Below are 23,621 nucleotides of genomic sequence, written 5' to 3'. Positions count from 1 at the left end.
TGCTGACAGGACACAGATAAATAAAAATGGAATGTGGAATCCATGAGTTTGACTTCAGAATACCAATAAAAAGTAGAAACCCAGGCAGATGCAGAAACCAAAGAGACGTCAGCCGATGGGAAAGTGAAAGTGAAGTCGCTCAAAGTGTCCAATTCTTTGTGACCCCGTGGACTATAGCCCACCAGGCTCCGCCGTCCACGGGATTCTCCAGGCCAGAATACTGGAGTGGGTTGCCATCCCCTTCTCCAGGGGATCTTCCCGACCCAGGGATCTGACCCGGGTCTCCCGCACTGCAGGCAGATGCTTTACTGTCTGAGCCATGGTCCGAGCCCGTGGGAGATTCCCTCAAAGTCAGGCAGATGAGAAGCGAATGGTTAACTGGAAGCTGATGGAGGGGACCTCTGTGCCCATGGAGGAGAAGGCCAGGGAAAGGAAAAGACAATTCCTATCACGGAACCTCAGAGAGGTTCAGACATCTGAGGGCCCCACATGTGGTGGAAGGGGATAGGAGGGGCAAACGTATGAGTATGTGAAACTCGGCGTAAGGAGCAATTCAAGGACTCCCCCGCTTCCTGGTTTCTTTTCCAAGCCCCTGAGGCCCTGATGCTGGGAAAGATTGAGGGCAGGAGGAGAAGGGGATGACTGAGGATGAGAAGGTTGGATGGCATCACTGACTCGATGGACACGAGTTTGAGTAACCACCAGGAGTTGGTGATGGACAGGGAGGCCTGGTGTGCTGCAGTCCATGGGGTCGCAAAGAGTCGGACATGACTGAGCGACTGAACTAACGGAACTGGGGCCACATTAAGTGTTGATCCATACCCTGGCAGGTAATTGGAGGTCCCTCTCCAGGGATGGGTAGGATCCCAGGCCTTCAGAGTATGGGGATGAGGAGAACTAAGCAAAGGGTGAGACTCTCCCCTCCAAGGACCTTCTCTCTGCCGGACTCTCAGCACTCTGCAGCCAGGCTCTCGCAACCCCAGGCCTCACTCCACTGCCCACCCCACCCCGACTAGGAAGTCTGCAGGATCCTCTCTGGAGATACCATCAGCCCTAAAGGAAAAGCTCCAAGACAGCCACCTGTTCCCCAAGGCCAAGGTCAGCACCCCCACCCCCGGCACCACGGCACACAGGACAGCCAACACCCCCACCCTGGGATCACAGTCACGATCCTGGAGACTGGCTCTTCATCAGAACAAGCAGCCAGGCAGCACCAGATGGGAGAAAGGCCTCCAACGTGAGAGACAGCGGCCAGAGACCAACAAACAGAAACAAGCAAAAAAGCTCAAAGCGAAAAGAGATGACAGGAAGCAGAAAAAAACTTATAAAACCATCACTAAGATGTTCAGCAATAAGAACACACGCCACCTCCATTTAAAAAAAAAAAAGGATGCCAAAATAACAAATCAGAGAAGAGAATCAATCCCTAATTAATAAGAGTTCTAAGGAAAGCACACAAGTTTAAAACAGAAGGAAAATTATAAAAGTAGTAACACAGGAAAACTTCCTAAAAACAGAAAGGCATGAATTTCTAGGCAGAAAGGGTCCCCTTAAGCACCTCACAAAATAAAAGGAAGCAAAGTCTCACTGAGGTACATCACTGTGAAAATTCAGGGCACCAAGAACATGCAGAAAAATCTGGAAGCACTCAGAGAGAATAAACAGGAACCATATAACCTTTAAAAATTGAGATTCACGGCACTGTGCACCTGTAACTTAAATATAACATTGTACATCAACTTTACTTCAATTAAAAAAAAAAAGAAACAGAAAACGAGAGAGTCAATGAAGCATCACGTTCAAAATTGTGAAGAAAATGCTTTTGAAACAGAACTGAAGGCCTGGCCAAATGGCCAAGCTGAGGGCTACCCTCAGAATGAGAATGATGACAAAACGGAAAGACAGGGAGCCTAGCGCAAGGGATCCCCCTGCCTGGGAGCGGCTGATTCAGCAGGAACCTGGGAACATGGGGCTCTCGAGGCATCCTCTTCCTTCCCTCCAAAAACCTGAGAGGTTACCGAACGCATCTTCTCACCCCAGCAGGAGACGCTAGTCATGCTGGGAAGCTGACTGGCGTCTGATTGATAAGCAAGTAGAAAAACTGAGGGAAAACACTCAAATCCCAGGTGGGAATAGATAAAAAGACAATACAACCATAGCACCACAACTGTGGTTTGGAGAAGACTCTTGAGAGTCCCTTGGACTGCAAGGAGATCCAACCAGTCCCTCCTAAAGGAAATCAGCCTTGAATATTCATTGAAAGGACTGATGTTGAAGCTGAAACTCCAATAGTTTGGCCACCTGATGCAAAGAGTTGACTTAGTGGAAAAGACCCTGATGCTGGGAAAGATTGAGGGCAGGAGGAGAAGGGGACGACAGAGGATGAGATGGCTGGATGGCATCACCGACTCAATGGACCTGAGTTTGGGTGAACTCCAGGAGTTGGTGATGGACAGGGAGGCCTGGCGTGCTGCGGTCCACGGGGTCGCAAAGAGTTGGACACGACTGAGCAACTGAACTGAACACACCACACTGCTCACTTGTAGAAACAGTTACATAGTAATAGATTAGAAGTGAACTTTAATGTAACCAATGTCATAGTTTAACTCCTTGGAAGGATGGAGGAACAGGGGATGGGAGGGAAGAGAAAATTCTCCTCTTCCTTAGCAGAAAATTCGTGGTGTCCAAATCGACATACACCTTTGTCCCCACAATTCTATTTCCAAGAATGTGTCCCAATCTGTAACTCGACAGCATAGTTTGCAACAGTGATCTTAAACCCTAAGAGGATGTCGGATGCCAGCATACTGATTCCTGGGCCTTGCCCCCAAGACAGTCTGACTTAATTGGTCTGTGATAGGCCCTGGGAATCCGTATTAGGCAGCCAAGACAGAGAACTCTGGGTTCTTAATAAAGAAAACTGGAAACAGCCTAAACACTCAGAGAGGCCTGAGTGAGTCCTCCTTGTGTGTGTTAGTCGCTCGAACCTATCTGACTCTTTGCGGCCCCGTGGGGTTTTGCCCACCAGGCTACTCCGTCCATGTGATTTTCCAGGCAAGAATGCTGCAGTGCGTTGCCATTTCAGCCTTAAAATAACGTGACAGAAGAAAGGATGTTTCATGAAGCATATTTACTGACATGGACAGACACAATGTTAAGTAAAAACACAGGTTCTAAAAATACATTCAGGGACTCCCCTGGTGATCCAGTGGTTGAGACTTCACTTTTCAATGCAGGGCGAGCGGGTTCCATCCCTGGTGGGGAAGCTAAAATCCTACAAGCTGGGTGGCCAAAACACCAAAACATAAAACAGAAGCAATATTGTAACAAATTCAATAAAGACTTTAAAAATGGTCGGCATCAAAAAAGAATCAAAACAAAAATAAAACCTGCCTTCTTTAAATATATAATATATATAGACGTGTGTGTGTGTGTGTGTGTGTGTGTGTGTGAGAGAGAGAGAGAGAGAGAGAGAGATGACCCACTTACAGGAAAAAAAATGTGCATTAAAAAAAAAATTGCCACTCCTCTGTAGTTAAATGCAACACTGTCAGTAGCCAGAACTGACAATAAGTGTGAAAGATTAAATTTAAATATTTTGTCTATCTGTATGTACTAATATTTCCACAATGGGAAGAAAGTACTGTATACAGACTGCCTGTTACACATACCGCCTTCCAAAGTTCAAAAATGCTTAGACAAGTCCTTTGTAAGTTTTGAACATGTTAACACTGTTCACGTATATTTCACTTCACATCCCACCAGTGCCCGAACCAATAAATCTATATACACAGACACACCAAAACTCTTACGTGAGTCTTTTGGGGGCACCCTGCTCCCTGCCAAGTCTCCAGGGTGAGAGAACAACGTTCCCGTGAGTTTCACCTCTCCTTCGTAGGCAATAAATTTTGGCTGCCTCAAAACCCAGAATATCCTTGTTAACCTCCTTACACCCACTTATAAACTCAAGGGATGAGAGAGGAGCTGTTATTACTGTAATAATACCAGGAAACCAGAGACTGGATTTGTGACTCAGAAAGACAATGAGAAGTCACAAGCATGTCTCCCAACCTCCCAGTTTTCCGCTTCCCTAAATCATCAGTGTAACAAAGAACAAATCTGACTCATCAGATCTGCTTCTTCTACTTTAGCCTTTGCCTTCTATTGCTTTTGCTACAAGAATGTTGCGTACAGCCTGAAATATACAGGAGAGCCCATTCTCAGAGCTCTGACCTCTAAAGGTGTAGCACTGTTCCATTCACACAGAGGCAAAGCTGCAGAGCAGAAGGTACCAGTAGTCTTGCTGGAGGTTTACAGGAACATCCTGATCAGACCTGCATGGACAGCAGCAAGAACAAAGGACCCGGCACCAAGAAGTCTGCAACAAACAACACCCCCCACCCCACCCCCATTTTAGTGTGTGGTGACGGTGGTGGTGTAGTCACCAAGTCTTGTCCAACTCTTGTGACCCATGGACCGTACGTAGCCTGCCAGGCTCCTCCGTCCATGGTTCTCAGGCAAGAACCCAGGAGTGGGTTACCATTTCCTCCTCCAGGGGATCTTTGCAAACCCAGGGATCGAACCTGGGTCTCCTGAACTACAGGAGATTCTCTACTGACCGAGCCATCAGGAAAGTTCCTTTTTAGTTGTAAAAGAAGTCTGGATTCTGACTCAGGGAAGATGGTTCTTTGGGACACTGGTCCACCACTTCTCGGTCAGCTGGCATTCCGAATAAAATCCCTATTGCTTTTCCCAACAGCCTGCCTGTCATGAGACGGGCAGTGCCAGCTTGGGCTCGGTAACATTCAGGATAATCGGTGGAAGGTGTTGGGAGATTTAGGAAGAATGGGTTCTAATAGGCATTCACATGTGTCTTCCTGAGAAGTTTCCAGCAGTAGGAAGGGTCTGAGTTACAGATCACGGAGCATGAACGACCTGCAGGGGACAGATCCTCATATTCTGAACAAAAACTGCAAAGGCCTTCACCCTTCTTCACTTGATCCACCCCAACGTTCACCCCCTTCTTGATGCCCCCTGCACTCATTCTCTTGCATCAAAGTTGTTCACCAAAAAGAACCAAGTAAACTGCAGAGTTCTGCAAATCATGATCCTCAGAAGGTCTTGAAACTCAACATAGAAGCAGTCAGTGAGTTCAGACCCAACCCCAAAGATGTGAGAAAAAGTCTTGAACATGTGGTGCAGTGTGAACTAAGTGCCTGCCGCCCAGGGCCAGCCTTTCGCCAGTGAGTAGCAATCAAGTAAGACACCAGAGCAAGCAGGAAATCTAAAATTAGGTTTTACTACCTATAAGGGAGGATTTATGGGATGGTTTAATTGGCAGTCTCAGGACTAAAACCCCAAGTGGGGAAACAAAAACATCGTTCTGGACATACCTAGTGAGCCCACATGTACTCCACGACCCTCCCACCTAACAGTCCCGGAACCTGCAAGCCTGCAGGGAGACACAGAGCCGGGCCACAGTTCTGCCTCCTTCTAACCCCAGCACATCCCAGAGCTGAGTACGGTAGTCTCTGGTCCCTTTATATAAGGGGCAAAATGCTTTCTTATGGTAGAACAGGTCTTCAGACCACAAAGAAACTCAGGTGGTTCTGCAAAAACAAAAGTGACCAGCCCTCTCCTGAAAAATGGGGCTTCCCAGGTGGCAGGAGGGATAAAGAACCCACCTGCCAGTGCAGGAGATATAGGAGACACGGATTCAGTCCTTGGGTCGGGGAAGCTCCCTGGAGGAGGGCATGGCACTCCACTCCAGGATCCTGGGGAATCCCCACGGACTGAGGAGCCTGGTGGGCTACAGTCTACGGGGTCGCAAAGACGAGGAAACCACTCTGTGGGAGAAGGCGAGGGATGATTTGAGAGAATGGCATTGAAACATGTATATTATCATATGTGAAACAGATCGCCAGTCCAGGTTCAATACAAGAGACAGGGCACTCAGGGCCGGTGCACTGGGATCACCCTGAGGGATGGGATGGGGAGGGAGGTGGACGGGGGGTTCAGGATGCGGGACACATGTACACCCATGGCTGATTCATGTGAATGCATGCCTAAAACCACCACAATATTGTAAAGTAATTAGCCTCCAATTAAAATAAATAAATTTTAAAAGAGAGAGAATACCACTGAAGCGACTTCGCATGCACACATGCTCCTGAAATAGCCCAACCCAGGAAAACAACACTCAAGAGGTCAAAGGCTAGATTCGACTCAACCGTTTTCAGTGCTCGCAGGATCATCTGAAAATGTTCCCAGTACCATTTTGGGTCAAGGCAGAGAATCATGACTGTATGCTTATGTAAATCCATGGGTTCAGAGGGGTTTCGAGTCAACGGGAGAAGAAACGCCCCTAAGCCTTGACTGGAATGTTGGCAGGTGATGGAGGTAACAAGCCCTCCCCTGTAGGGGGTGACTTAGTCCAGCACCCAGAGACCAGCCACTGACAGAGGCTGGGTCCCCAGCACCTGCGTGACCACAACACTCCATCACCTTTCTCTCTTTCTGTCCCATCGGCTCAGCAAACATGAGTGGAGTTGTCTGTCCTCCCTAGAAGGGTCTTTCCAGCCACACTCTCTGGTCAGCACCTACGGGTCCACTCTGGATCACCAGCCTGGATCGAGGCCAAGGCATGAAGTAGGGAGGAAAGAGCAGGGCTCTGACTGCCTTTCCTACTTCCAGGAAAAGTGGGCTTCCATTTATTAGGGTGGCATCCGACCTGCAATCCAGTGTAATGCTACTTATACTCAGCGGAATACTTCCTTTCAAAAGATTTTTCTACATATTACAACAAACATGATGGGAAGACACCTTTGCTTTTAGAACTCTTACATTTGGGGACTTCCTTGGCGATCAGTGGTTGAGAGTCTGCCTTCCGATGCAGGGGACACAGGCCCAATCCCTGGCCAGGGAACTAAAAGATCCCATGTGCCACACAGCAGCTAAGCCTGCGTGCCACAACTAGAGAAAGACGGCATACCGCAACGAAGACCCGGCGAAGCAAAAAAAAAATAATAAAAATAAAATAATAAAAAAATATATATATGTTTTAAAATCGTATATTCTTTAAGGAGATTCAAGGGGAAGAAATGGCAACCCACTGCAGTATTCCTGCTTGGACAACTGCACAGACCGAGGAGCCTAGAAGGCTACAATGCAGAGCCGGAAGGAGTCGGCCACGAATGAGCGACTAGGCATAAGGGGATTCAACCCTCCAACGTCAGAAGCGCCTTTCACAGGTTCCGCTGATCTCGTGAAGGCTTCTGTTGAGGTGTGCAGCCTTCCTGTACATGAGCTATAGGTCTCTCGGCCCACAGGGACCCCTGGAGAAGGAGATCACACCAAACATGATCATTTTCTACCTGAGTAACTGGCAACAGACTGAGAATCAATAAGACTGGGGTCCTCCAGGGACTTCTCTGAATGTGGTCTAAGAAGAGGCAGCTTATCCTGACTCTAGGCTCTGGGTGAAGGGTTATCACAATATTGACAGAATTATCATAGCACCGTAATACACGCAATAGATCACACATACAGTATGCATAAAATCCACATACTAGCTTTTATACATATGTGGGCTTCCCTGGTGGCTCAGCCGTAAAGAATCCACCTTCATTGCAGGAGGCGTGAGTTTGATCCCTGGTCGGGAAGGTCCCTTGGAGGCGGGCATGGCAACCCACTCCAGTATTCTGGCCTGGAGAATCCCATGGACAGAGGAGCCTGGAGGGCTACATTCCATGGGGTTGCAAAGAGTCGGACACGACTGAGGTGACTTAGCATGCGCACACACACACACAGACTGTTTCATAGCCAGCACTCTCGATTGGTAAGTTCAAAGGAAATTCCCCAGGAAAGGCAAAATGAAGCGTCAACTCTAGCTGAGGGAGATGGGGTATAGAGCTTGAAATATTAGCATTTATAGGCATACATTCTGGTATGTCATCTTATCGGATCCTATTACCAAAAAAAGTCAATAATAATATGATATTTTGATTGATGTGATGTTTATAAAATGATATATCATATATGCTATGATATGATGATTATAAAATAATGATATTTTTTCACAGCATGCACTGTGAAAGCAGTCACAGTCTGGAGAACCATTCTGGGTGATTTTTAAGGGCACGGATTCATCAACTCCCAAATCTGGTCTTCACGCGACCACAACGTAGCATTTGGTCAGTTCTCACGTTTGGTTTTCAAAATTCTGACTGTGGATCACCGCTGACTCAAACTAACGCTTATCTGTAAGGACTTAAACAGAAGTCCCACGTAAAGAAGAGAAGGAGGAATGCCAAGGAGAGGGGCTTCCACAACTAAATGCTACTTGCTGGGAGTTATGCTATGCTACCCTAAGTTACTTCAGTCACGTCCAACTCTTTGTGACCCCTTGGACTACAGCCCACCAGGCTCCTCTGAACATGGGATTCTCCAGGCAAGAATACTGGAGTGAGTTGCCATGCCCTCCTCCAGGGGATCTTTCCAACCCAGGGATTGAACCTGGGTCTCCTGCACTGCAGGCAGATTCTTTACCATCTGAGCCACTAGGGAAGGGAAGCTTGGAGTGAAGCAACTCTTAAAATGCAGACCACAGAGACAGAAAGAATCCACGGAAGCGCGCCTTCTACTTTCCAAATGCACAGCCCAGACAGCATCAGAGGTGGGGTAGAAGGAGCACCCAGGCTCTGCGTCACGTCACGGGGTCGGAGAGGCCCAGGACCACCTGGACCTCCTATCTCAGGGGAAGCACATCGCTCCACTGATGTTCCAGGAAGAAGCAAACTCCCAGAAAATACCATGACTCCTCCTAACACCACGAGCTGGAGGTAAGCACTGGAAACCACCTCGCCTCCTCCTGGACCTAGCACCATCTTCTGAGATGCCTCTGCGCCTCGAGAGCAAAGTGAAGGATGTGAAAGGGCGGGCTGAAGCTCCGAAGACGGAAGATGAGGCAGGGAGGGGTCCCAGAGCCCTGCGCACCCAGGGAAGCCACAGGAGCAGAGACGAGAGGAGCCAGAGGCCAGGGATGCGGGGACAGACTGCTGGACAGTAAGCCTGCCGTCTAGAATCTGTCTCGCTGGATCTGAAACATCGATGGCCAGGCTGACTGCCTCGACCCCTTTGAGAGAGCCACCTTCTCACATCAGAACGGTCCCTCTGGGTCCTCTGCCCTGGATGGACCGGTTCTGTTCTCAGTTGTGGCCGAATGTAACATGTACAATGAACGGTCTCTTTCAAACTGTCTTAGCCGAAGAAGAAAAAGCAAAACTTCACCTTCAGGCCTTCTGCTCTCACAGAGATGTATTCATCGTGTGATGTTTTCTAGAGGAGAAGGGACGCTGGATACTCGTACTGGCTTTGAGAACCAGAGATCTGTCAGGACTGCTGGTGACGAGGGGAAACTCAAACACACTCTGAGCTTCTTCCCAAACCCCTCTGGTTTCATAGCACACCCACCCCTCCCTTCCTAAGAATCTGTTGGTTTTTTTTTTTTTTTCCTTCGTGCAGTTTTTCCTATTTTCGGCATCCCCGGTCCCTTCAAGTAAGCGTCCCGTCAGCTCCAGGCGTGGGCGGGCCGCTCAGACAGTGCTCAGAACACTCACCCTCCACCTCTGAGTCAGCTGCCTGTTCATGGAAATACTATTCAGTGACCATTTTCATAAAAGTCTGTGCTGGCGTGGATTTGTTTCTCTTGACACTGACCCAAGTGTTTTTCTCTTTCTGATTGATTTTTGGTTTCAGCTCAGAGTGTTTTTGGGGTTGTTTGTTGTTTAATATATTTCCATTTTTACTGGAGCAGAAACAACGTTAGTGCCAATGGGATCCAGCTGTATCCATCGGGCGCACGACCTCTGTTTCTACATTCATGACGACGGGGACGTGCTGTCTACAGAAGCCAAGCGGGGCTGACCCTGCCCAGATGGGGAGGTAAAGGCTACATGAAAAAGGTTCCTGGCCTCTAGGAGGTCTTACGATCCCTATTCCTGGGGTTATTGCTTTTGCAACTCAGGAGTTTCTGCAGACCAACTGATCACACACACCCGAAGTCTGATAAACACCCCACCACCTGTTCTCCTGCGGAGAGTATACGGTCAGCAGTAGCAGCACACGGTCAATGAAGCCCTTGGAGCTGCCGACTGCTTCTGCTTGAAACTAACACAACATTGTAAATCAACTACATACTTCAATAAAAAATACAATTAAAAGTTGCCTTTGCTTTACTACTGTGAGTTTTAGGCTACTGTGGACTCAAGGGCTAACATAATCCCCCGGAATGACGTCCTGACTCTCCCGAGTGGCTCCCGTCTTTCAGTCCTTTCTAAGTTTGTGGACTAGTATCTGTCTTCTTTTCTCTTAAACAATCAGCATCTCTCAAAGTGAAGCCATGTGTTCCCAAAGAGGCTAAAATCTGTTCTTAAAGGATGAAAAAATGTCTCACTCTTTCATATATAAAACACAGATACATGCAAATGCATATATACTTGTGTATGTCTAATGTAAAATTCCTAAACCAATATGCTATATATCCGTGGCATTAAATATTCATGTGGGAGAAGAGTGATTAGAGGGAAAACTGTTTGAAAAGGCTCTTGAAAAGGTTGGAAAGACTCTTCAGAAAAGGTTGAAAAAGACTAATGTAAGCCAAAGGGTTAACTGCATCACAAAATATCGTTACTTCTTGATACATTTAGCACAGGTGTTTCAGTGATAAATACATCCTGTCTGCATTTACTCCAGTCTGTTTAGGAGTCCTCAAAATTATTTCTTTGTAAATTGGAAACTGAAAAGAGTTATACTACACTGCTGTTGTTGTTCGGCCGCTCAGTCGTGTCCGACGCTTTTCCACCCCATGGACCGCAGCACGCCAGGCCTCACTGTCCATCGCCAACTCCCAGAGCTTGCTCACATTCATATCCGTTGAGTCGGTGATACCATCCAACCATCTCGTCCTCTGTCGTCCCCTTCTCCTTCTGCCCGCAATCTTTCCCGGCAGCAGGGTCTTTTTCAAAGGAGACACTGTAGGCAACAATTCACCTACAGGTCTCCTCTGATGTCTCCTCTTACGTTTTAGAAGCCGGTGGGTATTGAGCACTAGAAACAAACCCAAAGACAAACCAAAATATAGAAATGGAAAGAAACAAAGATCTAATATTCTGATGCAAATGAAGCAGATAACTGTACTTATTTGAAAACAATGACCTATCATTTCTGTCTACAAACTATAAAGATCTCCCAGAGTATCTTTTCACTCTGTATTAAGTATTCAATATAGCAAACAACGTCTTCCTGCCTTAGTCTACTAAGAATCTTGCTTATTCCAAAAAGGAAGAATGCATTCAACTTTCTCAAATACAAGATGTGCAATTCTTATTTTTACTTGCTTGGAGCAAGAGCTGAGAAATGGCGTTTAATCCGGCTTCCTTTGCCTGGGCCATGTAACAGACTCTCATCCTCATTTCCACTTGTTGAATCTTCTTTCACCTGGGTTAGTTGGGTCAGAGTTTATTCCCAGCCTTTTGGAGAGGTATCCTATATGTTTAACAGGGCCATCCCCAATGCGGCATGATTTTCTGACCTGAACTGGCTGTGCCCTGGCTGGAGAGAGAAACAGAGTCCTTTTTACTCACAACCTCGAAGACTACATACACCAGCATCACAGAATACAGAAGGAACTCCGCGACGACCTCAAAGGGTAAATTTATGGAGGACGAACAGTAAGTGGGGGAGGTTTTCTGCCCTAAAACTCCCAGACGGGGGCAGACTTTTATGAGTAACTTTCAAACATCAGGAAGTCCGTGAAAACCCTCCATGTCTTAAAAAGATTGCACGGTGCTCACCGAATCTCCACTGGCTCTGACTCCCTCCCCTCCTCGGAGATCCTGGAGCAGAGTCCTGACGGGCATGGCCAAACAGCGCAGGCACCTGCCTCCAGCAAATCCATTCCGATCCCCCCTCATTCCCAGACACAAATTTCCATGAAAACCAGACACGGGACAGCAATCAGGGGCAGGATATTCCAACATTGCCCCGCTTCTGCAGCCTGGTTTCATTAGACTCGCTGGCGTGGTTCTGTTAGCCCCTGTGCGTGCTCACTGCAGGTGACACTTTGCTGACCTTGACCTTCAAAGCCACGCTGTCTGGGCACTTAAGGAAATAAGACCCCTTGCAGGAGCGACCGGGGCTCTGGCGGCCCAGACGGGCGATCTGTGAGTCCAGAGGTCACCGCGACATGGAAACGCTTAGCAATGCCTTTACGAGGTGACTCTGCTGGGTGTGACTGGTCCTGTCATTGAACCCACCCACATATCCCTATAGCCTATGATAGCTGTTTAGCCTGGAAAGGGGAAAAAGAACCTCCACAGCTGACATGCTCAATCCAAGTTTGACTGAACAGAGCAGTTTGCAAGAGCACAATTTAGCCATCACACACCCGCAAACGCCCAGCTGGAGAAGCCGGTGGGGGGACCCACATGGGGCCGGGGTAGGGGACCCCATCACCTGCTCTGTGCCCCAGCCCAGAGCTGCTTCCATGAGCCATCAGTCATTCAGGAGTTTGTCTCCAGGGTCTTACTCAAGAAGCGGTAAACTGAGGATCCCGGGTAGAAGCAACCAGACCTCAACCTCCCCTTCTGAGCCACGCTGTCCGACCGAGGCGCGTGGTGCCCGCGATGACACAGTTTTTCCCCGGAGGCCTTACGCACACGTAGCTCCCATCACTGTGGCCTCGCATTCCCTCTGTTTAGACCACTTGCCTCACACGTTCTCATATTTACACACATTCACTGAACGTAACCCCGAGGGAATTATTTAAGAAGGCTTAATGTGCTTCAGACTTCTCAAATACAATTTAGACTTTAAAATTGAATTTGCACTCCTGTGGAGGAGAAGAGTGCGGAGCTAGCCGCTGGGCATCCAGTGGACGAGCAGTAGGTCTCGGAACAGAACCGCAGGTACCCCGACAGCCTCTCCCCTGGCAGCCGATGCTCCGGGTCGAATGAATCAGGACTGAGCTACAAGGTTTAAACGCATTGCCCGCCTTTGAAAGCACCAAGCCCCACCACACGCCTCACAGACCACAAACGTTCTCATGTTCTGACTTATCCTCGGCCAATCCAAAATGAAGCATCGGACAATAAGAGATGTGTTACCTGCAGACCAGCACACAAAGCCCTGTTTGGGAGTTGTGTGTTTTCTGGCTTTTTTTTTTTCTTTTAATAAATCGCAATATCCTTTCTCTCTGCGTTCAGTTGCCCTGAATTAGGTGTAAAGATCCTGTGCAGCAAATGAGAGTCGAGAAAAGGAGCACATTTTTTTTAACACGGTCTTGCTATGTTTGCGGTAAGCACTGCCCATCAGGAAAAACAAACCAGAACAACGAAGTGACATTCCCTCCGGCACGGGTGGGGATGAACACAAAGCTACCTAGAAGAATGCGCAGACCAGGATTTTGCTGCAGACCAGGTCCTGAATCGAACACAGACTTCTTATTCAGGGGAAACTCTGGGAGACAGTGAAGGGCAGGAGAGGCTGGCGTGCTGCAGTCCATGGGGTCGCAGAGTTGGACACGACTGAGCAGCTGAACAACAAAAACATTCATACGGTAAAGGGGCTGAGTTGCTCTATGACTACATTACACAAGGTACGACGGTAATCAGAAGCAGCACGCAAGCGAGGCGACTGACTTTGTAAGACGTGCCGTGAACCTCAGTGCTCAGCACAACAGAAAGGTCCGCGTTGGATGAGCTCTGCCTTCACGGAATCCGTGAACGAACGTGTGGTCTCGGGAGCTAATTCCATAGCAATCCATCTGACGGTATCCTTTCTTTCTCTGGGGCTCCAGCGCCTCAAGAATGCTATTCCTCAAAATGACCAATTGCATTATTCTTAACACACTGTCCGTGTGCAAAAATTGACATATTGTCATCTGCCGACATCAGCCTTAAACAGGGAATACTCAAGATGTTTACACCTGAGGTTGTCAGAAGACGATTCTAACAAAAACTATGTGTCACCAGGCGTACAAAGTTTTAGTGTGAAAGCAGATATTTGGTTTTGCCTTTGAAAAGCATGAAGCGAATTGACAAGAAATCATATATTCGTGATCCCTCGAACTTGTAAACTGCAGATCTGACACTGTACATACCAGGCTAGTGTTCCCTTCTTAATTGCTATCATTTCTGGCTCCAGCAGGAGGTCCTGGGTAACACGGCCAAGAGGGACATGAAATCACAAAAATTCTATTCCTGTGATCAAGTTATAGAATAGACTTCCCGGCCACTAATTATATTAAATCTGAATTCCGCTGCTGAATATTCCCGACCTGCACAGTCCAATACAGTTGCCATCGTGTGGCCATTACGTATGTGAGATATAGCCAGTCCAAAACTGAGATGTACTGTATGTAAACTGGGCTTCCCTGGTGGCTCAGTGGGTAAAGAGACAGCCCGCAAAGCAGGAGACGCAGGAGACGCAGGTTTGATCCCTGGGTTGGGAAGATCCCCTGGAGAAGGACATGGTAACCCAACATTCTTGCCTGAGAAATCCCCATGGACAGAGGAGCTTGGCAGGCTACAGTCCATGGAGGTCGAAAAATAGTCGGATACGACTCAGCAACTAAACCACTTATGTAACTAAACACCTATGTAAACGACACACCGGATTTTGAGATTTAATATAGGAAAAAAGGTAAAAGAGTTCACCCACATTTTTATACAGATGACACTTGAAGTGATATTTTGGACACACCGCGTTACATAAAAGAGATTATTAGAATGAATTTCATCTGTCTCTTTCTCCTTTTGTAACGTGGCCGTGGCCACTAGAAAGTTGAAAGCTACAGGCTACACGAGAGATTCGCCTTCTACTCCCCCGCCCAGCACCCTCTGACCTCCCATCCTCCCAGTCCCCATGTCACCTGCCCCCTTCCCGTCGTCACTTCTGGAAGTGGACCCTCCGCTCTGACGCAGAGAACTCCTGGCGGCACCGGAGGTCCAGAGCCGATCCCCCAGCTGGGTTCTGCCTCTGCTCTGGCTCTGACCATCTGCGTGACTCTGGCCACGCCGGTCACTCGGGAGCCTCACTCTGCTCCTCTGGAAGATGGGGTCAATAAAGCCCCCGCCCTCACAGAGCCGTGGGGAGGACACCCCAGGGCGGGAGTCCAGGTCAGCGAGCGTGCTCCAAACAAACACCACATCTCCCTCCCCTTTGGCAGGATTCCTTTACTCCATACCTTCTTTGTTGTTTTTAAGATTTACTTATTTTTGGTTGCACTGGTTGCTGCACACAGGTTCTCTCGATGCAGTGAGCGGGGCCCACCCTTCACGGCAGTGCGTGGGCTGCTCATGCTGCGGCGTCTCTGGCTGCAGAGCACAGGCTCTGGGGGGCGCGTGGTTTCAGTGCGTGGTTGCAGCGCGTGGTTGTCACAGCGCATGGTGTCACAGCACATGGGCTTGGGCTCAGCAGCTGAGGCTCTTGGCTGAGTTCCTCAGCAGCAGGTGGGAACCTCCCCAGACCCGGGATCAACCTGGTATCCCCTGCACTGGCAGGCGGATGCTCAGCCACTGGGCCACCTGGGAAGCCCCACTCCCTATCTTTTAACTTCACGCTTGGGTTCCTGACATCTGTGTCTATATCGGTCCTTCCAAGGCCAGAGGTTGGGCCGTTCCAGCACCCACCATGTCACCCAGCTCCCAGGTGGCACGTCCCACACCCCAAGCACCATCCCCAGGAGGCCAGCCATGATGGGGGGCAGGGGAGCCCTCACCCCAATTTGGCCCACCAGAGCCAGGATCTGCCCTGGTGCAGCCCAACCTTCGGGAAGTGTTTTCTGATCTTCCTCTGGCATGGTCGATATTACTTTTTGATTGTCTGACTCTAATGAAGTGGATTATTTTATTCATACCCTACCTGTCCCCTAAAAGGACTGAAAGCGATCCACAAGGATACACGCGATATGACAAGGATCTGTTTTGTTTCGCTTTAAATTCTGAAGTAGATACAAAATAAACAGCAGAGCTGAGACTAAAGGGAATGAAGGGAAAGAACAGGAGGAGGAGCTCAGAACTCAGCCGTCCACCACGTCCACCACGCAGGCCACGGGGTCCTGCACCCAGGCCCGAGCTGGGCACTGCAGGCCTCCACGCTGGCCAGCACCCAACTCACAAAGCTGCTCCTGAGGCTGAGATGAAAAAAAAAGCTCTCCCCAAAGGCTGTGAGAGAGAAGGACCTGTGGATGAGGTACAAACTTCCCCAACACTGGCCCACAGCAGGTGCGAGGGTGGCCTCTCATGGTGCCCACGAAGCACGTGAGCACCCCCTAGGGACCACTGCCCCCAACACTGCAGAGCCCAGGGCCCTGGCTCACTGTCACACTGGTCTGGTTCAAGCAGGCGGCACTGCTGAATGTGTGTAACACTTGCATCGGCCTGTGCGTTCATCCCTTTCTAGACCCCACGGCCTGTGCGTTCATCCCTTTTTAGACCCCACGGCCTGTGCGTTCACCCCTTTCTAGACTCCACGGGCTGTGCACTCACCCCTTTCTAGACCCCACGGCCTGTGCGTTCACCCCTTTCTGGATTCTATGGCTGTGCATCCACCTCTTTCTAGATACGTGGCCTGAGCTTTCATCGCCCCTCTAGATTCCATAGTGCGTGCACCTCCGTAGATTTCAGCTCCTGAAGGCCTGACCTGAGGCTTCCCCACAGGGCTTTGCACTGAAAGGTCAGCCTGCCCTCCTCTCTTCCTGGCACTGGCCTTGCCGTGACTCAGAACGCCCCTCCTCTGCCAGAATCCTGAACCTTCCAAGCCTAGGTCAAATCTGACCTCAAACATGCCTCTGCCCTCTCAGTACTTCCTGACTCTCCTGCGTGAATTTCCACCTGTGGACATCTATCCCAGGGATACTGCATTCAGGGTGAATGCCATTATGTATTTGGAGCGAAAGGGGCTACAATTTTGTTTGCATGTTGTCCGTTCAACTAGTTGAGCAAAGAATAACCCAGGCAGGACACCAGCAGCCAGAGTCAGCGGACAGGCGAGCTCTGGAATGTTGTGGCTTTTCCATTACATTTGCAGTTGTTTTTCTAATCTGTAGGTATGTCCAGTGTCTTAACAGTCTCTCTGATCCACGTTCCCATCTCCTTTAGGACTGTGCTCTCATTTAATAGGTAATCAATAAATTCTGATGGGGAAATGTGTTTCTAGTTTGTTTAAATGTAATAAAGAAAATTCAACATGGTATAATACTTCATGTTTGCAGAGAAAAACGTAATTGTAAAACGTACTTGCAAATGCAATCTTAGCCTTTACACAGACGTAACCCCTTTCTGCCTCCTGGTAGTTGACTGTGGCTTCTACATGTTTATAGGGTGATTTTCTGGACTTACCTCCAATTTTCAATTTGGGTATAGATTACGTAGGAGAAACTGCTCTTAAAGGTGTTCTGTTTAATCACCCATATTTACAAGTCTTACAAAGCTGCAAAAATCCCTCAAAGTCTATCATGAAATAGGATTATAAACTGCTTTCAGACCTGATCCCATTCCAGCTGTTAAAACCCTCTCAAGCAACAATCACTTTTCTCTGTTTGAATGGCAGGGTTTGGGGTGGAGTTTCAAAACTTAAACACAGGTAATATGCAGACCTAACACCCCTTTCTCCAGAAAAGACTCACCATATTCCCTGGGTCTGATGTTCATTGTCATTATTTCTACTTTAAAACCCTGGAGTGAAGTAAATTTTCCTGCCCGGATCAAACAGACTAGGAAGTACTTTTGGAGCCTGAAGAAGCAAATTTTTTTTTCCTCCATTTTTGCTTATTCTGTCTTCTTGCTGCAGTAACTTGCGCTCCAAAAAGAGCCAGCCTTGCACAAGACACGTTTGACTTTGGGGCAATTATAGACTCAAATTTGTAAATCCTGCAGAGGGCTCGCATCAGCTTTGTGAGGTTGCATGTGATTTTAATGAGTCTCCATTCTTCTTCAAAGGAGGTCTTCTTAAAACGTTCCTAAGTTGCCCGTTGGTATCCTTTAAAAATGCTTTTTTACCTTGTTTCTCAATAAAAGAAATCTCAACTTTCTACTATTTAATTTCAGGTTTTATGTTGAGATGCTAAGTGCGCACGGCTTGTGTTTCCAAACATTTCACATTACTAGCACAGACTTCAGATATTATTTACTTCCAGCTTAGTTCTTTGTAGGTTTCATTTAAGAATCCTGAAATCATCCTTGTTCACTCCCAGGGTCCCAAGGTACCACCAAGGTCCCCTCCCTCCCTCCAGGCTCCTCATTTCAGCTTCTTTCAATCTCTTCTCAAAAGCCTGAGAATCCTACTGGCTCCAGCAGGCGCAGAACTCCAAGCATCGGCAGCACAGAGGGAAGGGGGAACAGCGCTTTTCCATTGCCGGATCCAATCCATTGATTCCATGAAGGCAACAGGTCGTCAACAGACATTGTAAGATCCTGGGTTTCCCCTACGGTTCAGAAGACACACAGCCTGACATGCAGCTCAGTTCACACAGAAAGGCACAGCCCACGACCCAAATCCACCTCCACAAGGCTGCTGACTGTTCACAAAACTGCTCCTGCCCCAAAGGTGGTAACACAAACCTCCCAGCCCAGAGCACAGGGAAAACGTGCACAAGCGTCTTTTACGTCCAAACTTGACTACTTTTGTAAAGCTCCCAAAAAATCCATAACCCACATTTCCACTCCGTCACGGAGAGAACGAATCTCCCCACCGGGAACGGAGAACCGCTCGGTGGAAATACGACAAGGCGAGTTCATCCCTGCACTCAGACCGCGGGGCAAACACCCTTCTTCACTTTTAAATGAAGGTTTGGGAACCTCTGCCAAGCCCTTCATCAAGCAAAAGTAAGGGTTTCTCGGTTTTGAAAAATCACCGTAAATGTGCCTGTTTTTCCTCCCCCCCCCCCTTTTTTTTAAACCATTCTCTAGGTTTTCTTTTTTTCTGTTTTATGATTTATGTTTTCCTTCCTATCGGTTAGAGGGCTGCTTTTCTGTCCCAGAGTGGGTTTTCCTGGGGGAACAGTTATTGAAATAACAGTAGCACTAAAAAGGAATCCCATGTGAGACACTGACGTGTGAACATCTCATTCCCACTAAAACAGTTCAAAATTAGATGGTATGCTCAAACAGAAAGCAGCTACAACACTAGGTTTTCCAAAACCCTCAGACATGCTAACGGTTTATGCTAGCTCAGATCTCCCATCAACTTCTCCAGGGTTACGATTTTCAGAAGTGCTAAATTAACTCAAAAGGTCTATTTTACATACTTTAAGGATATTTCCAGCTTCACTCACGGTCAGTCTGAAACAGAAAAAAAGGCACAGAACTCAACTTCTTTTGCTCAGGCTTCTGACCATGCACCGAGTCAAGGTAACTGAACCCCCTACTTTCACTGTTAAATTACGGTTTCTCATACGCAATCAGGGTCTTCCAGATGATGACATGCCACTGTCAAAATAGAAGAACTTAAAAGTTACTTTAAATCTAAAACTCAGACCCAGCACTCCATTTTTAGATGCACCCTTTAATTACTTGGTGCTGTCGACATCTCACTTACACTTAAATTTAGCAAAGTAATTTTAGACCACTTGCCTTTAGATCCCGTCACTACCTTCACTGGATCCGCAGTGCTGCAAATGCAAAGCACCAAATCCTCTCTCTTTTAAATACTCAAATGTTTGAAAGTAAAAAAGGTAAAAGGTTAAGAGGGCAACATTTCCCCCTGGTCATTTTGAAAAACTGGGGTGGATGATAGCCCAACCCCCGGAGACTTCTGTTGTTTTTATCCACAGAATGACTGCCTTGAATCTATAAACATGAGAAGATGTATATGGACCAGGTACAACGTCCAGCCAATGAACTGCTCCTGAGCCAAGTGAGGGTGCAAACAGGACCAAGGAGGATGCCCTCATGACGTCAACAATACAGGGGCGTCTAGGAGACCTCGTGGCTAAGTGTCACCAGCTACTTCAGGGACGTTCAAAGTCCCCCCAGAGTCTTTAACATACACCGATACCAAACTCGAACATCCACTGCTCCCACCAGGTTTCAACATCTGCTGCAACCGTGTCCCAAACACTTGAATCCCTCTTATATCCCAAAACACTTGAACCTTTGCAACTCCGAAGGTTTGAAGAGTTTCAAATTCAAAGTGCAGGCATATGATAAAAGAAAAGTTGTATTTTGAAGGGTGATATATCCTTGGGATGCACATGTGTCCTTACCCATTGGGGAAAGAAAATGGAATTCCCCTCCTCGCCTGGAAAAGCTTGGCCCCGAGATGCAAAGGATGACCCAGCCAGGAGGTGGAAAGAGACCTGCGTTTAGAGAGACCGGCCCCCAGCCAAAACACAGACCTGCCTCTCAGCGCCACAAGGCCAGGACTCTGCTCGTAATGACTTCCTTCTAATCTCAGTTACAGGGACCACATCTCGCGTCCCAGGCCCCAGCAGCCTCCTTAGAAGGCGGGGGTGGGGGTCTCTCTGTCGACACCTCCTGAACCGAGCTCTACGAAAGAGCAGGCAGCGCCAACATTTATTCAACGTGACACTATATCCCCACCCTCCGTATCATATGATTGACACTGGCCTGCTCCAGTTTTTCACTGAGGAGCAGGAAAAGATCTTTGGAACATTAGTTCCTCTGTCTTGTGAAGAAACAAATCCTTTTATTTTTGTTGTTGTTTAAAGATAGGTAACAAGGAAAAACTAGACCTGATATTAATGTTAGAAAAAAAGTTGAAAGTCTCCTATTACCTACTTATAAAATATGATATATTCCATATATGCACAATGCATAAAATTGTAGAATAGTACGAACGTTCAAAATCAAGGCTGACATCTTTCAAACAGGCTTTACTTCTTATTTACATATCTACCACCCCACTGGGGTCTCAGCCTCTACCACAAATAAAAGAGCTGATCTTATGAGATTAGAAACGCAATAAGATTTTTAATACCAAAACAAAACCTAAGAAGTGGCCGGGGGCACAGCTTATAAAAACGTGTACACGCAGTCCCATTACATAATCAAATGGCAACCAAGAGTTTTCAAAAATTTACCTAAAGAAGGCACTTCAGACTAAATAACCAAGAAAGAATAGATACATGAAAAACAACATATCACAATGCTACCCCACATTTTTAACAGGAAAATAAAGCAACTATACAGTGATAGAAGAGAAACCAAAACTTTAAGTGTAGCTGGAACTATACATCCTTAAATAATTCAAAGAGACATAATACCCGTTTGCTAGTTTAGTGTACTATCCAAGGATCTGGGATGTGTCTAGCACTCACAAAGCCTTTCTTCAGAATTAGAAAACTTTGCAGTAGTAGCCACAGGCTTGCACAGCTCATCCTGTTTCCCCTAGAATTACCATTTCAATGGCATGGTTAGCTCATTCATAATTTGACACACAATGAATTAATTCATCTGGATAGGGTTTTCGTGTAACTTCCATTGCCCACTCGTCCCACTCAGAGAGCCAGTGCGAGGCGCCACCAGCACAGCAAGGGTTAACCCCAGGACTGTGACAGTCCTCCCTGTGATAAGGTGAGGGGTAGCTGAGGCCAGTCAAGGGCTCTAAGCTATTTGCAGAGAACTGAAAATGCTGAAAAAAATAAATAACCTCTATGCCCCGTGTATGTCACTAGGGGAAGACTAAAATTGTTTCTTAAGTCACACTGAAAGTTTTCTGACCTCCAGAAGCTCCAGAAACACGCATGGTGGGAAAGCTGTGGCACTTAGGAATACGTTTCTTTGGAAGGATAACGAAACTATCATCGTCCTAACGAAGAACTGCATTACGTTCACACCTGCATTAAAACTGTTTATCCATTTTATGAGGCAGTGTAGTCCGCTGTTAACAATAGCATCTAAATCCTTTAAAATGTTACAAATAATTCTAGGTGGTACCTTTTGTAAAATATCTAGATAATATATAGCTGTGATACAAGGACGTCGTATTTCAGACAGAAACCAACAAGGCTTGCTGAGAAATACACGTGTAATTTTTAAACATGGCAAGTGTCTCCAGTAAGCGGTAAATGGAAAGCACATAAACATGCAGGCCGAGGTGTCAGAAGGGGAAAAGACGGAGATTAAGAAAAAAGAGAGGAAGCCGAGGTCCGGGAGAGCGCGGCGAGGGCGCCGTCGGAGGGCGATTCCACCCACGGAAGGACTGAGCGGGCAGCGACAGCCAAGCCCACACCTGGTCTCGACTCTCAGCCGAGCGTGGGCTTTCATTCAAGCCTTATTTCCACTCCAGACAACAACAAATCATCGCTCACTGCGAGCCCAGACGAAGCCTCCGCGCCCGGCTTCCCCAGCCCTCGCGAGCAGTGGAGGTCTGCACCCCTCTCCATCCCTCCGGGGCGCACGCGCCTCCCCAGGACACGGGCAACGACGGACAGGCGTCACACACCCCATCTGTCCCGGCGCCGTCGGAAGAGCCGGGTCACCCGGCCGCCACCGTCCCGCCGCGGGAGCCGGGCAAGGCGCGCGGGGCGCGGGACTTACCGAGAGGCGAGCGCCGCCGTCGGGGGAGGGCGCGCTGCGCACGTGGGCGTCCGCGCGTGTCCGCGCCCGCGTGTGCCGGCGCGCGTGCCTGACTGGGGCCGCCGCCGAGCCGGGCGGCACTGAGTCCCTGGGCGCCGACGGGCTCAGCCCATGGTGTGGGCGCCGGCCTCCCGGAGGCCCCGGCTCCCGCCAATCGCCGAGCAGGGCTGCCGCCCCGACGCGCGGCTCCAGATCCGGGAGTGCGCGCCGGGGGCGGGGCGGGACGGGGGGCGCGCGGAGCGCGAGCGCGCGTGTCCAGGTGCGCCTGGGTATCCGCGCGCGCGAGCGCGTGTCCAGGGGCTCGTGGATGCTGTGCGCGCGCGACTGGGGGGGCGCGTGGGTAGCCCAGCGCGCGTGTCCGGGGGGCGCGCCCTCGGGCCGAGGAGCGCGGCGGCGCGGGCAGGTCCGGACCCTGCTGGGCTTTGGGGACGCGGCGGGCGGCTCCGAGGAGGAAGAGGAGGAGAACGGCGAGGAGGAGGGGGAGAAAGGGGAGGAGCGGAGCCTGGGACCGGAGAGCCAGAGTCCGGGCCCGGGCGGCGGCGGGAGGCGAACCAAGACGCGCGTCCAGGAGCGGAGAGGAGCGAGAAGCCGAGCACAGGCTGGGGCAGGCGAGGGCCGAGCGGTGGGACATGCCGCGGAAGTGTTTCCTCCTCGGAACTTAGAAGTGATTTTTTTTTTCCCCGCCTCAGCCGTTACACACATTACAAATAATAAAAGTTCAAACCGGTTGTGTCGGAAGAAGGTGAAAATGACCGCTGGGGCTACCTCGGATGCTGCTTGGAATTGACATAAACGTCGCCCTCAAATTAAGAGACGGCGTCGGTCACACCTGGAGTCCCTACCCGGTGCGCGTCCTGAGAGCCTGAGGCCAGGGTGGAGGGGCTCCGGGGGCGCGGGGCGCGGCCGCTAGGATGCCGAGCCGTCCGAGAGACCGCCGGGCGGGCCCGACTGACGAAGGGACGGCAGCCCTCGGCAGTAGGGTGTCCCCAAGACGCCGCCTCCGAAAGGGGGAGCCGCGCGCGA

The 23,621-nt window shown here is 48.9% G+C and overlaps 1 long non-coding RNA gene across 1 annotated transcript in view; it reads right to left on the bottom strand.

Moving 5' to 3' along the window:
- LOC120880522 overlaps positions 1-22,807 on the bottom strand; it is an 83,889-nt gene extending 61,082 nt beyond the window's left edge. The window contains exon 1 of the long non-coding RNA XR_005725049.1: positions 22,560-22,807. This is a non-coding gene — a long non-coding RNA (uncharacterized LOC120880522). The remainder of the gene's footprint in view (positions 1-22,559) is intronic.
- Positions 22,808-23,621: the final 814 nt, after the last annotated feature.

This window comes from Oryx dammah, unplaced genomic scaffold (assembly GCF_014754425.2).
Source record: "Oryx dammah isolate SB20612 unplaced genomic scaffold, SCBI_Odam_1.1 HiC_scaffold_2, whole genome shotgun sequence".
NCBI lineage: Eukaryota > Metazoa > Chordata > Mammalia > Artiodactyla > Bovidae > Oryx > Oryx dammah.
This window is presented reverse-complemented; position numbering and strand designations above follow the sequence as displayed.